The 12,568-nt window shown below is 40.4% G+C and overlaps 1 protein-coding gene across 1 annotated transcript in view; it reads right to left on the bottom strand.

Annotated features, from left to right (window-relative positions):
* MCUB (mitochondrial calcium uniporter dominant negative subunit beta) overlaps window positions 1-12,568 on the bottom strand; it is a 97,890-nt gene that overhangs the window by 84,835 nt on the left and 487 nt on the right.

Raw genomic sequence — 12,568 nt, 5'->3', positions numbered from 1 at the left:
TAATCCACTCCTCACCATCCTATCTACTCAGTCTAACTTCCTCATGCACTTATAGGTCTCCCACTTTTTTTTTTAAATCTCTCTCTCTGCTTTATCTGTTCTCATTTGGGTTGCATTCTCTGTTCCTAGAACAGTCAAGTTCCCTGATCCCTGGTCTAGACTACAGCGCTGTATTCAAAACGACCACTCCTTTACCAGTATTCAAAACGACCACTCCTTTACTCCTTTACTCCTTTATCGCAAGCCTAAAAAAACCCTTCCATGCTCTTTTGAGTTTGGAAGCCATGTGTTGAAGACGAGAGAGGAACTGGTCAGCTTAGGGTCCCTGAATGACTGTGTGGCACAGACCTACTGCTGACCTGAAAAGCTTACCTCAGAACCATTTCCTGAGAGAGATAAAATTGACTTAAAGAATACAGAAGTTCAAGTACTGTTGAGTCTTTTGTTTCAGCAGCACAGCTTATGCTAATCAACAGAGATAACAAAATTCATTTAAAAAAGAAAAAAGGTTTGGGGAAAGAAAATGGAGGAAAAACATACATAAAGACTATAACCTCGGAACTTCCCTGGTGGCGCAGTGGTTAAGAATCCGCCTGCCAATGCAGGGGACACGGGTTCGAGCCCTGATCCAGGAAGATCCCACATGCCGCGGAGCAACTAAGCCCGTGCGCCACAACTACTGAGCCTGAGCTCTAGAGTCCATGAGCCACAACTACTGAAGCCCGTGCGCCTAGAGCCCATGCTCTGCAACAAGAGAAGCCACCGCAGTGAGAAGCCTGTGCACCGCAACGAAGAGTAGCCCGCGCTCACCGCAACTGGAGAAAGCCCGCGCGCAGCAATGAAGACCCAATGCAGCCAAAAAAATTAAAAAATAAAATAAAATAAAAATTAAAAAAATAAATAAAAAATTTTTTAAAAATAAATAAATAAAAAAAGACTGTAACCTCTAATGCTGGGTTCACATGAAAGAGAGATGGTGCCCGTGGTTAAATAATTCCAGAGAGAAATAACCTACTGGAATAAATGCCTGGGCCAATGCACGGCCTCTTGAAGATTACTCAGCCAAGTCTTCACGTCTTCACCCATCACGCCACCTCTCCCACAGGAAAGAGACCTCACCACAGGACTCGGACTCCTCCCCTGATTTCAGACAGCAGCTCGTTATCTTAGTCCCAGCCGTCCATTCTCTTCCTTCTCTCACGTGCCAGGCACTGTGGCCTCATGGTTAGACGTAAGCCTAATAGTGGAAAACCGCTGGAATTCCTACACGTCTTCACATTCTTCCTCTTGTCTGTCCAGTGTACCAGTTCCTGTTATTTCAGCTCCATGTACAGTGACCATGACTTCGTGACTGGTCCTTATTAACGTACTCACTTGCCTCATCCCACTATACGTACACCGAAGTACTAAATCCAGATTCATCTTCTAAAATAACATTTCTACTACTACTGCCAAAATCTTGGTATAGAGTCTACAGATCAGGGGCTGGCAAACGGGCTGAATCTGGTCCGTTGCCATTTTTGTAAATACAGTTTACCGGAACACAGGCATGCCCTGTATGGCAGCTTTTGCACTGCAACGGCAACACCGAGGACTTGTGACAGCTCATAGGCTGCAAAGCCTAAAATGTTTACCCTCTGGACCTTTATAGGAAACGTTTACCAACACCTGGTATAGACCAACATCATTTCTCAGAAAGACAATGGCAGCTATCTTCTTATACCTCATTCATTTAGCACCACTACAAGCACCTGTAGTAGCAGAATAAGAAAAACCAAGATATATAAACATATATATATGGCGCCAAAAATTTAAAAGATATGGTACTTACTCTTCAGCAATTACTAGTGTACAGAGAAAAAGAATATTCATGAGGGGCAGCAGGCATGCTGGTAAGATACAGACACAAAAAGCCCTGATATGAGGGAGTGTACAAGTACCAAACGAGTAGTAAAATGAGTCAACTAGGCAGACACAGGAAGGAAAGATGGGGAAAAAAATGGGCAGAGGGCCTGAGTATACATTTTTCCAAAGAAGATATACAAATGGCAATATGTACAGGAAAAGGTGCTCAACATCACTAATCATCAGAGAAATGAAAATCAAAACCACAATGAAGTATCTCCTCATACCTGTTAGAGTGGCTCCATTAAAAAAGACAAGAAATAACAAGTGATGGTGAGGAGGCAGGGAAAAGGGAACACTTGTGCACTGTGGGTGGGAATGTAAGTTGGTGCAGCCACTATGGAAAACAGTATGGAGGTTCCTCAAAAAATTGAAAACAGAACTATCATATGATCCAGCAATTCCATTTCTGGGAAGTGGAAATGAAAACACTAACTGGAAAAGATATCTGCACCCCCATGTTCACTGCAGCATCATTTATAATAGCCAAAACATGAAAACAACCTTAGTGTCCTTCAATGGATGAATGGATAGAGAAAATATGGTGTACATATATACAATGGAATATTATTCAGCCATAAAAAGAAGGAAATCCTGCCATTTGAGGGGTGGGTGAAATGGATGAAGGAGGTCAAAAGGTACAAACTTGTAGTTATAAAATAAATAAGTCCTGGGGATGTAATACACAGCATGGTGACTATAGTTAATAATACTTCCCTGCAAAGAATATACAAATCAATTTTCACTGCAAAGTAAAGGAGCTGTTACAGTGGAGGATTACTGGACTGAATGTCAATATTATGACATAGTATGAGTGTGTTTCATGTTTGGTAATTGCAATCATTGTTGCTTTTGTTGTGGTCATCCATGTACAATGCTTGGTGTCAGTCTATTTATCTCTCGTAAAAATAAAATACAGTGTGTGTGTGTGAAAACAAAAAAAACACAGCAGTGAAAATCAGCTAAACCCCATTATAAAAATAAATTACAAAAAAATAATAATAATAATACTGCCCTGTATATTTGAAAGTTGCTAAGAGTAAATCCTAAAAATTCTTATCACATGAAAAAAAATTGTAACTATGTATGGTGATGGATGTTAACTGTGTTATCGTGATGTTCTTTTCATAACACATACAAATATCAAATTATTATACTATACACCTAAAACTAATGTAACGTTATATGTCAATTCTATCTCAATTTCAAAACAAAAGAAGGAAAGATGATTTCCATCTAGTAATCAAGACAGGTTTTATTTACGAAAATGGTGAAGCCAAGGTCAGACTTTTAACCAGGAATAGAACATGGGCATGGCAGGTGGAGACAGCACAAGGTAAACTGTTATTTATGCTCTACAAAACATATTCCAGCCACGAATTGGTTGTTTTTCAACTTCAGGTTTCAACCATCAGTAACCATGCTTTGGGCTTTTGTAGTACTGCTTTCTGTGAGCCTCCAATAGCATCCGTCTCATAATGTCTCTGGCTTTTCTCCTGTTTTTTCTTTTCCTGCTCTCTGTTTTAATCCTTCCATTCAGAGACTTCTGGTTGGGCTGCTCTTCCACTGGACAAGATAAGGCACAAGCTAAGCTGCTGTAACAAAGAGACCTAAAAGCACATGGACTCAAGAGAGATGTTTGTTTTTCTGGTAGGTAGGCAGTTGAGGGTAAGAGGACATTAATGCCATCCAGGGATGCAGGTCCCTTCTATCTAGTTGTCCCACCATCATCTAGAGGGTTATATGCCTCCACAGGGTCCAGGCTGGCTCACCCCTTCCACATCTACATTGCAGCCCATGGGAATGAGTAAAAGGTAAAGAGAGAAATCAGTTTCCTAATTAAGGATGTGAATAGAAATTACACTTCTGTGTCACATGAGATATCCAGAACTTGGTCACATGCTAGCTGCAAAGAAGGCTGAAGAACGTAGTATCTAGGAATGGTCCAATACACTAGAGCTGGAGTGGCAAGATTAGTTATACCTGAGGAAATAGGCTCGGAAGTAAGAGGATTTCTTGTGTTTTTCAACATAATCCATCCCCAATCTAATTTTTTAATGCAGTGCTCCCCAAACTGTATCCTGTAGACCACTCTCTTGGGAGAAGTTACTAGGAATGCTGTGGAGTAATAGAGATCTGTGATCAACCTCCTTCCTGCTCTCAGATCGTCCCAAGGCCCATTAGCAAAGGCATGTAGTGAAGGAACACATCTAACTTGGTATGGCTTAACCCAGAATTCTTCAAACTTATAAGAACAGGGAATTTGTTTTTCTGAAACATCTATTAACATCCTAGGAATCAATGTCCTACAGGATATCAGTTTGTGATACAGAGTTTAATTTAATAAACATAATTCCTATAAGGTTTTAATATGGTGTCTAAAACTCTAATACAAGTCAAATCAAGGACCACACTTCCCAGAGAATACTTCCTGCTGCCTCATCAGAGTGCTTACTAGACCCCCAACTCCTTTCAGATTCCACCCTCTGTGCTTATGCCCATTCTTCCAACTCCAAATATGTCTGCTAAACCCTTCCTTACCCTGCTCTCAGAGCTTAGTCGAAATCTCACCTCTTTTCATCTCTTCAATTTCTAATGATGTTTCTTCTCTGAATTCTTTTAGTATTTATTGTCTCTGATATTTGACTCTCATGAGCCAACTGGTGAATGAACACGTATGTATCTCTTTTACGTGTCTTGTCTTCCACATAACTTTTAAGGATCTTCTCTGCAAGCTTTCAGACCTAGCATGAAGCACCGCAACTCCTCCACTGAGATCTCAGGGCTTAGATAAGAGTCAAAACCCACTTTAGACACAAGGGAAATATGAGCAATTAAAATGCGACAGACCAGGGCTTGGCTCTGAAAGACCAAAAGCATGAGAAGTGGCACCTACATCTCAGAGTAGACGAACCTAACACCAGGATGGGGGAAATAGAAGCCAAACTTTCAGCTAAAACATTTTGAGGAATCAAGCCAGAACCAGCTCTTGGAGCTCGTGAGGGTGACGGCAGCACAAGTTCAGGTAGCAGCTGGAACCTCCACTGCCATCCTGTTTACCCCCTCTGTCCCCAAAGTCCAGAAATGCTGGGACAGTGGCATGAATCTTCTGGATTTATCAAAAGTCCCTATTCAAAGACCTCAGATTCTAGGCTGTACAGTAAAATAGATGAATGGCAACCACTATACAGGTTTACCGATCCAATATTTGAACATTCAACGGTAGTCAACACATTTTGCTATGTATCCTGAAGGCACTCCCTTAACCAGCCCCCAAGTTCTGGAAGGCCAATGGATGATAATCTTACTCATGGCAATTCCATGCTCTAGAGGAATATGTCCCACTTCTGCAGTGGTAACGGGGGCCTTGTAATAGGTAAAGGTCTGCATGTTTCTTAATGTCAAAAATTATATTCCTTTTTTGGGGGGGCGGTTTCCAAAAGGTTAATTTTATATTTTGCCCAGGAAAATATAAAACTGTATCTTACAAATAAAAATTTTTATAATTGATTTTAAAATAACCATTCTAGTTCGTGCGCTACAACTGCTTAGCCTGTGCTCTGGCGCCCGTGAGCCACAACTACTGAGCCCACAGGCCACAACTACTGAAGCCCGCGCGCCTAGAGCCCGTGCTCCGCAACAAGAGAAGCCACCGCAATGAGAAGCCTGCGCACAGCAACGAAGAGTAGCCCCCGCTCGCCGCAACTGGAGAAAGCCTGCTCGCAGCGACAAAGACCCAACACAGCCATAAATAAATAAATAAAATAAAATTACCATTCTAAATTATTTAAGTTTTCATGACTGAGCTTTTAGTACCAACACTAATAATTTTTGGCAATCACAAAACAGCATGTCACAAAACAAAAACCAATATGATCTAACACTCTGAGAATGCCATTTAGGAAAGTCCTCGTCCGTGGAGAAAAGCGCTGCCTTACCCACATACAATCATCCTAAATCACCACCACACTTTCAGAACAGCCAAGAAAACACTTACACGCCAGGTTGTCCTTACAGAATTTATGTTTCACTAAACTATGTTGATTATGTCCTTTAAAACTCCTGATGTGAAAGCGTATCTACAACAAAACAATTAACCAAAATATAATTGAAGATTGCTGCTTTCTTTCACTAGAAAATACAATACATACAAAGATTACTTTGATTAACTTTAAAAAATCTTCACTATTCAAGCCTCACATCACAAAAGCTGGATAATAACGATTTAGGTGCCCCCCCTGGCTAGAGTCAGTGGGGAAGAGGAAATTGAGAAGTGCAGACCTGAAGAGAATACACCATTAAGGAGTCTATATGATATTTAGTTCTTCATCATCTATCCCTTCATTCCTCTACCCAACAAGCATTTATTATGCACCTACTGTGACGGGGCAGAAGCCATCAGAGATAAGGAGAAATTTGGGATTGACATGTGTACAGTGCTATAGTTAAAATAGATAACCAACAAGGACCTACTGTAGAGCACAGGGAACTCTGCTCAATATTCTGTAATAACCTATATGGGAAAAGAATTTGAGAAAGAATAGATACATGTATATGTATAACTGAATCACTTTGCTGTACACCTGAGACTAACACAACATTGTTAATCAACTATACGCCAATATAAAATAAAAATTAAAAAACAAAAAACCAAAGGGCTGAGAGAATCCAGGTGGGAAAATCATATGAACCCAACTAACTATAATACAGAGTAAGATGAAGTACTGCAGTTACCGTGGGAGTGAAAAGGAAGGTGTAATTAATGCTGCCGGCAGAGACCTGCAGAAACCACATAAAAACTGGGGTGAGGTGGGGGTGGGTAGGTATTGGAACTCAGCCTTGGGGGACGAGAATTCAGGAAGGTGAAGAGGGAGGGTGATGGGGGCGGGGGCAACGCTGCCCAGGGAACATCATAAACGCCGCCAGGGACAAGCCACAAGGAGAGGTATTAGTCCATCGTGGCCGGATGTGGGCCTCGCAGGGCATGGAGTAGCAGGTGGGATTGGAGGGATGAATCCACACGATTTCTGGATCAACTGCTGCTTATGTTTTACAGCTGGCTTACCTTGGTTTCGCTAATAGCAAACCCACAAAAGTGTATTTACAAGGTCAAAAGAAACCATCCTTTCTCCTGAAAAACGAAAATTGCTTCATGATGCATTATCTGAAACATTCCCAAAGCAGAGTTGCAGAAATGAGTTATCAGACTATAAAATGCCACAACAAATATCCTCTAGCAAGGGCTTAGACGGCCAATGCTATGCTGATGTGTTTGCACACATTTTTCTAAAAAAAATTTTTTTTCAGGTTTATGGCCACGTTACTGTCAGTCTCTCTAATAAAAATGCACACTTGTATTCCAGTTGCATTACTGGCGGAAAAAGAAGTTATTCATCAACAGCTTTTAAAATCCCCTCTTCAAATAGCCCACTCCCCTACTAGGGAAACTCATATACCAAAACAAAATATTTAACAAAAGAGACAGCCACACATGAACACACACACACACCAACACACACACAGTCAGAAAAACAACAAGAATTCATCAAGAAGAATGATAACTTCTTTCCTCCAAACAGGTTCAGGGCATTTATTATTTATTGTTATGCCTAAGAGGTTGAAAATAAGCAAATCCATCTTTTGGTCCCAGAAATGAGATTTGAGCAATGCATTCATTATAAAAACACTCCTACTACAACAAAATAATTGAGAGTTCCCAGTGGAGTTAAATATTTTAGGATTACCACCTGTGTCCACAGCACTTTTATAAACCAAACCACCTACTCAACCTGGTAAATACCATAAGACCCTCAGACAGAACCCAGATTCATGGTGTGACCCTTGTCAATCTTGAAGACTTTTTCCTCCCTTAAGTCTGCCACAATAAAACCTTGTGTACATGTCAGTTTCTTAATATGAGGTTCAATGTTTTATGTTACTTCTTGTTTCTGCTCACAGGCTATAACAATTTCAACTCTAGCTCCATCTCTCCCCTCTCTTTTCACTGCTCCCTATTTCTGGCCCTCAAATCAGAGATATTCTCTTCAATGGACTTTGTTGATAGTGCAGATTTCACATATCATTTCTCACCAGTACTGTGAATCCTACATTGAGCTCTAATTATCCTCAAAAGAGCTGCCAAACAAAAGCCTGGACTGCGTGCTCTCCATTCCTGCAAACTAAGGTTAAAATGATGCAAAATCAAATAACATCACTTATGAGTTAATTTACATAGGAAACTCAGAATTAAGAGATTTAACGGGACTTAGTAGTTGACCCAAACTCGATTTTTACCCAGGTGAGGAAACTGGAGGTAGCAAGGAAATAGGAAGATTTAGAACAGGTGAGGGTGGTAAGAAGAAAAAAGGTGAGAGGAGAGTAACCACCACCTTTAAGAGACAACAATATTTGTCAATTAAATCTCAATTAAAACAAAAAGAGAACCATAGCATCAAAAGTAGATTCTTAGAGCAACTCAATTCAGTGCAGTCAGTATGTGTGAAGCACTTTCTATGAGTGAAGCACCAAGGATACTGTGAACAAGGAGCCTGGTTTGCCACGCTTCCACCATTAACTACTTAGAACATATTTGTTCGAACACCAAAGAGCTGATTTTTGAAATTTAATAAAATCTTATTTATGCACCACTTTTTCCCATTAAAAGAGATCACAGAAAAATGAGTGAGGATATGAATGGAGGGAAAATGAAGGCAGAGAGGATGAAACCAAAAGTATGGTAAATACATAAAAGGCATGTCACAAGGTCTTAAACATTTGTTAGAAGGTGGGTTGGAAATCTGACCGTAAGCTTTCTGGCAGCCAGTGTGTAGAGAGAACACCCGTGGCTGTATACCTCACTGCATAATAAACCCCAAATCAGTTCAGGAGAAACCCAATTCTAAGACTAAGACTACACAGCAGTTTCTTTCATGGGTCCTTGTAAAGAGTACCTCTTAACTGACTACCAAGTTTCATAGGCCTGTTTCTTAAAAGGTATGCCAATGAGGAAAGTTTAGTAAAACATTTGGGTGAGGGATCCCATACCACACAGTCTAAATACCTAGCTCAGAGAACAGAGCTGGTATTTGTTTTAAAAACCAGGAAAGTTAATACTGTGGTAAGTTAAATGGGATCAAAAATTAGATACTTCTAGAATATAGCTAAGATAATGCTATTTTATTATCTATTGGTTTATAGCCTATACGTTATGCCAAGATGTCTACTATATAATGGCTTTAGGGTTCTAATGCTAGATTCTCTTGAATAAGCAACAATTCACAGTTGAAATCACTGGCAATGACAGAATTAAGTATTAGAGCAAGACAATTCATAATTCCTAAGAGAATACTATTATGCCATGCTTGCCCCATGTCAAATAAATTCCAATTTCTTTTTAAAGGGGAAAAGTTATTACAATCATTAGTTAAAACTGCCACTTTACTGGCTGCCTAAGATCATAAAAGAGGATTTTCAACCATTAAGACAAACATTCTGACACTGACAATATTTTATTATTTTATAATATTTACAACCCACAGTAAAATAATAAAATGGCAATTTTAGAGATGGAAAGGGCTTTTGAGACCACTTAGACAAATCTTGTTTTGAAAAGGGAGTAAAACAGGCTCAAAGTAGACTGAATGACTTGGCTAAGTTCAGGAGCTAAGTGGTGGCAGGGCCGGGCTGGCCCTCAGATGTCCCAGCTGCCTAATACCAACTGAATTAGCTGCTCATTTCTATTCTATGAAGTAAATACATCTGGTTTATATAGCTATTAGATTAACCAACATTTAGCCTCTGGTTTTCTACCGTAGTTTCATAGAGACCTCATTCAACAAATATGTATCTGCCAAGCCACAAAATGATTTCCCAGCTTAGAGTTTGCTGTAAAACAGAATACTGTTAAATTGCAATAAACAGTAAAGTAAAACAAAAACAAAAATAAGCAAACAAAAAACCCAGCCCTAATACCTAAGTGCTGGAAAGGTAGCAATGTTTAACATTTAATAAACAAACTGGCCTAAAATTACTGAGGCCAAAGCATCCATGTCTTTTCTACAATGTAAGTACGATCACCAACATACATATCAATCACTGTCCTCAGGAGAGAGCTCTGAAACGAGGATTATAGTATACAACGCACCAATTACAAACACATGAGGTAGAATCATAGGAATGTGTCAAACGAGAATGACATGTTTATTAAATTCAAAAGATGAAAACAACTTCTTAACATTTGGTGGTGGCATTATAACATGTATATGCTTTGTTTCTGTGAGTTAAAAAAAAAAAAAGCACACTCAATACTTAAACTTCTCTGCAAAGTACACCTGATTTTTTTTAAATTTTAAACATAGCCAATGTAGGGACCCAAATACTGTACTGGCGGCTTGAAATCACATCAGGGAGTCTCTCCAACTAAGTAGCAGAAGAACCAAATTAAGAAAGGCACAATTAGGCAAGAGCTTTCTGTTTAGTGATAATTTATCAGGCACCATGATCACTCAAAGCTGCGTCCTGGAGAACAAGACAGGCCGGCAGGAGCTGTGGATTGCTGGGACAACCACTCAGCCACAGCGCTGCAGACAAGCAGAGATTCTGTGACTGGAACGTAACCATGGACACCAGGCCATGCCTTGGCCAAAGGTAATATGGCGTGCTCTGGCTCTCTTATGCTTCAGACTAAATGTGTCCTTTAAAAAGCAATTCTGCTATAATAAACATACCCATGTTGACAAACTTTTTTCTACCCAAAAATCACTGGCCATTACTCACCTACCATGTGAAGCATAAAAATTGTCTATTTTTCAAAAACACTAAATGCTCCTGTAAGGCACACTCCTACTTTCAGAAGAGGCCAAATATAATTGGGAACGCTTACTTGAGATACTATTAATGACAAGTCCTTTCAAGCCAGGATTTTATGGGCTGTCAGGTCACATGTATCACTTCTTTTTTTCCTGCTGCTTTCAGAGGCTCTAGAGATCTGAATGTTTACAGCAAAAATGTATGGAAATAACACCTGTCTTTAGCCACAGGACTTTTCATATCAAGTGGGGCAATCACAAAACAGTGAGACCTTAGAATGAAAGATGTCCCTACAACCAGTTAATTTGATTTGCAGAAAATGGTTTAGTAGCCCTAGCTAAAACTCCTAGGCAGCCAGGATATATGTCAGTTTCTTCATGGTACAATTTCAAAGAGCATATACAGAAGCACACTCAAAGCTTCTCTTTATTCTTTGGGGGTCTTTAATCAGACAAGTGAAATGATGGAAACATTTCTATTTCTAAGGTTCAGCAAATTGACTTAATAGCACAGACAGTCAAGACCTAAAACAAAAATCTGTAAATTAGAGACAGTCAAACATAAGGCTTCTTAAGATGATTCCCCTATGATTAAGCCTAGTAAGCCCCACTGTATCATTTTCGACCTCTTTTAAAAGAGTATCTAATTCCTGCTGGGGCATGCAATGGCACTACCCTGGATAGCATCAGGTGGGAAACATTGAGAAAAGAGTTTAGAGTTGATAATCTGAGAAAGAGCAGCCAGTCTTAGGATCCACAAACATTCTACTCAAAATGTTAATTAGATTTAACAGAAAAGTGAATCAATCATTTAAGTTTAAATGGTGTCCAGTGAAGGGGGTTCCTTGTATTGGGTTGTCTTACTGTTTGGTATATCTTTGACTGTAAAGTGCAACATTTATAATAAAATCACAAATTTCACAAAATGAAAAAAGCCTCTCTCTCCCATTAGCCTATTAAGTCTACCCTTTTACATTTTAAGAAGTTTGCCCCTGTCCTAGTTATAAGGAACAAAATGCCCTTCCTCATTCCCTTTCTAACATTCAGGGAAGGCATTTTAAAAATGCACTTAAACATTTCTTCCACCATTCCAAACTCTGAAGCCCTGAGAGAGCTGGAGGGGGAAAAAAAAAGAGAAAAAATGAAGCGGACGTGAAAGTGACAAGATACTGGTAATGACATCGCTTACTTTCTGCTTTTCTTTCAAACTGCACAACTGGAAGAAAAAATAAATCTCTTTCCGGTTAACAATCTGAAACTGATTTATGAGGGTGTGGGGGGGGCGGTGCTGGGAACTAAAACGCAAACCACGCCCTCCGCAACCGCGCACACCTGGAAGGCTCTGGTTTAAAGGCTGTCTTTCCGCATCAGGCTCAGAGTTAGGGCTCCTGGGCGCCTGTCAGGCTCCATCACAATCCCAGTTACAATCAGTACTTTCCCCCGTCTTCCTGTGTCTTCTTCAGTGCACATCCACTCTCCTCCCTCCTCCCAAGCGACGGCCCTTCACAGACCACAATACAACTGGGTCAGGCCAACCGTTACTCACCAGCACACACTCATGATTCCCCCGTCTCTCGAGTCTCGGAACAAAACGCGAATTTTTCTTCCCTCTTTGAAAGGGAGGTGCTCGCGGTTTTCAGGATGGAAATTCCACTCTCCTACGACAATGCACACTCGGGGCTGTACTCTGCTCGCGCTACCGTTTTCTTAGCCCCTTTCGGCCATTTCGGCACCGACGATCGAGCCGACAGCAAAACGGCTCTAAAAACTTATTCAAGACCGTAGTTTGGACGCGGGGGAACTGCCTGCCGGGGTAACTGTGTTGCTCCCCGGGCCGCAGCCCCATGGTCCCCGCA

This window comes from Balaenoptera musculus, chromosome 5, assembly GCF_009873245.2.
Source record: "Balaenoptera musculus isolate JJ_BM4_2016_0621 chromosome 5, mBalMus1.pri.v3, whole genome shotgun sequence".
Classification (NCBI taxonomy): domain Eukaryota; kingdom Metazoa; phylum Chordata; class Mammalia; order Artiodactyla; family Balaenopteridae; genus Balaenoptera; species Balaenoptera musculus.
This window is presented reverse-complemented; position numbering and strand designations above follow the sequence as displayed.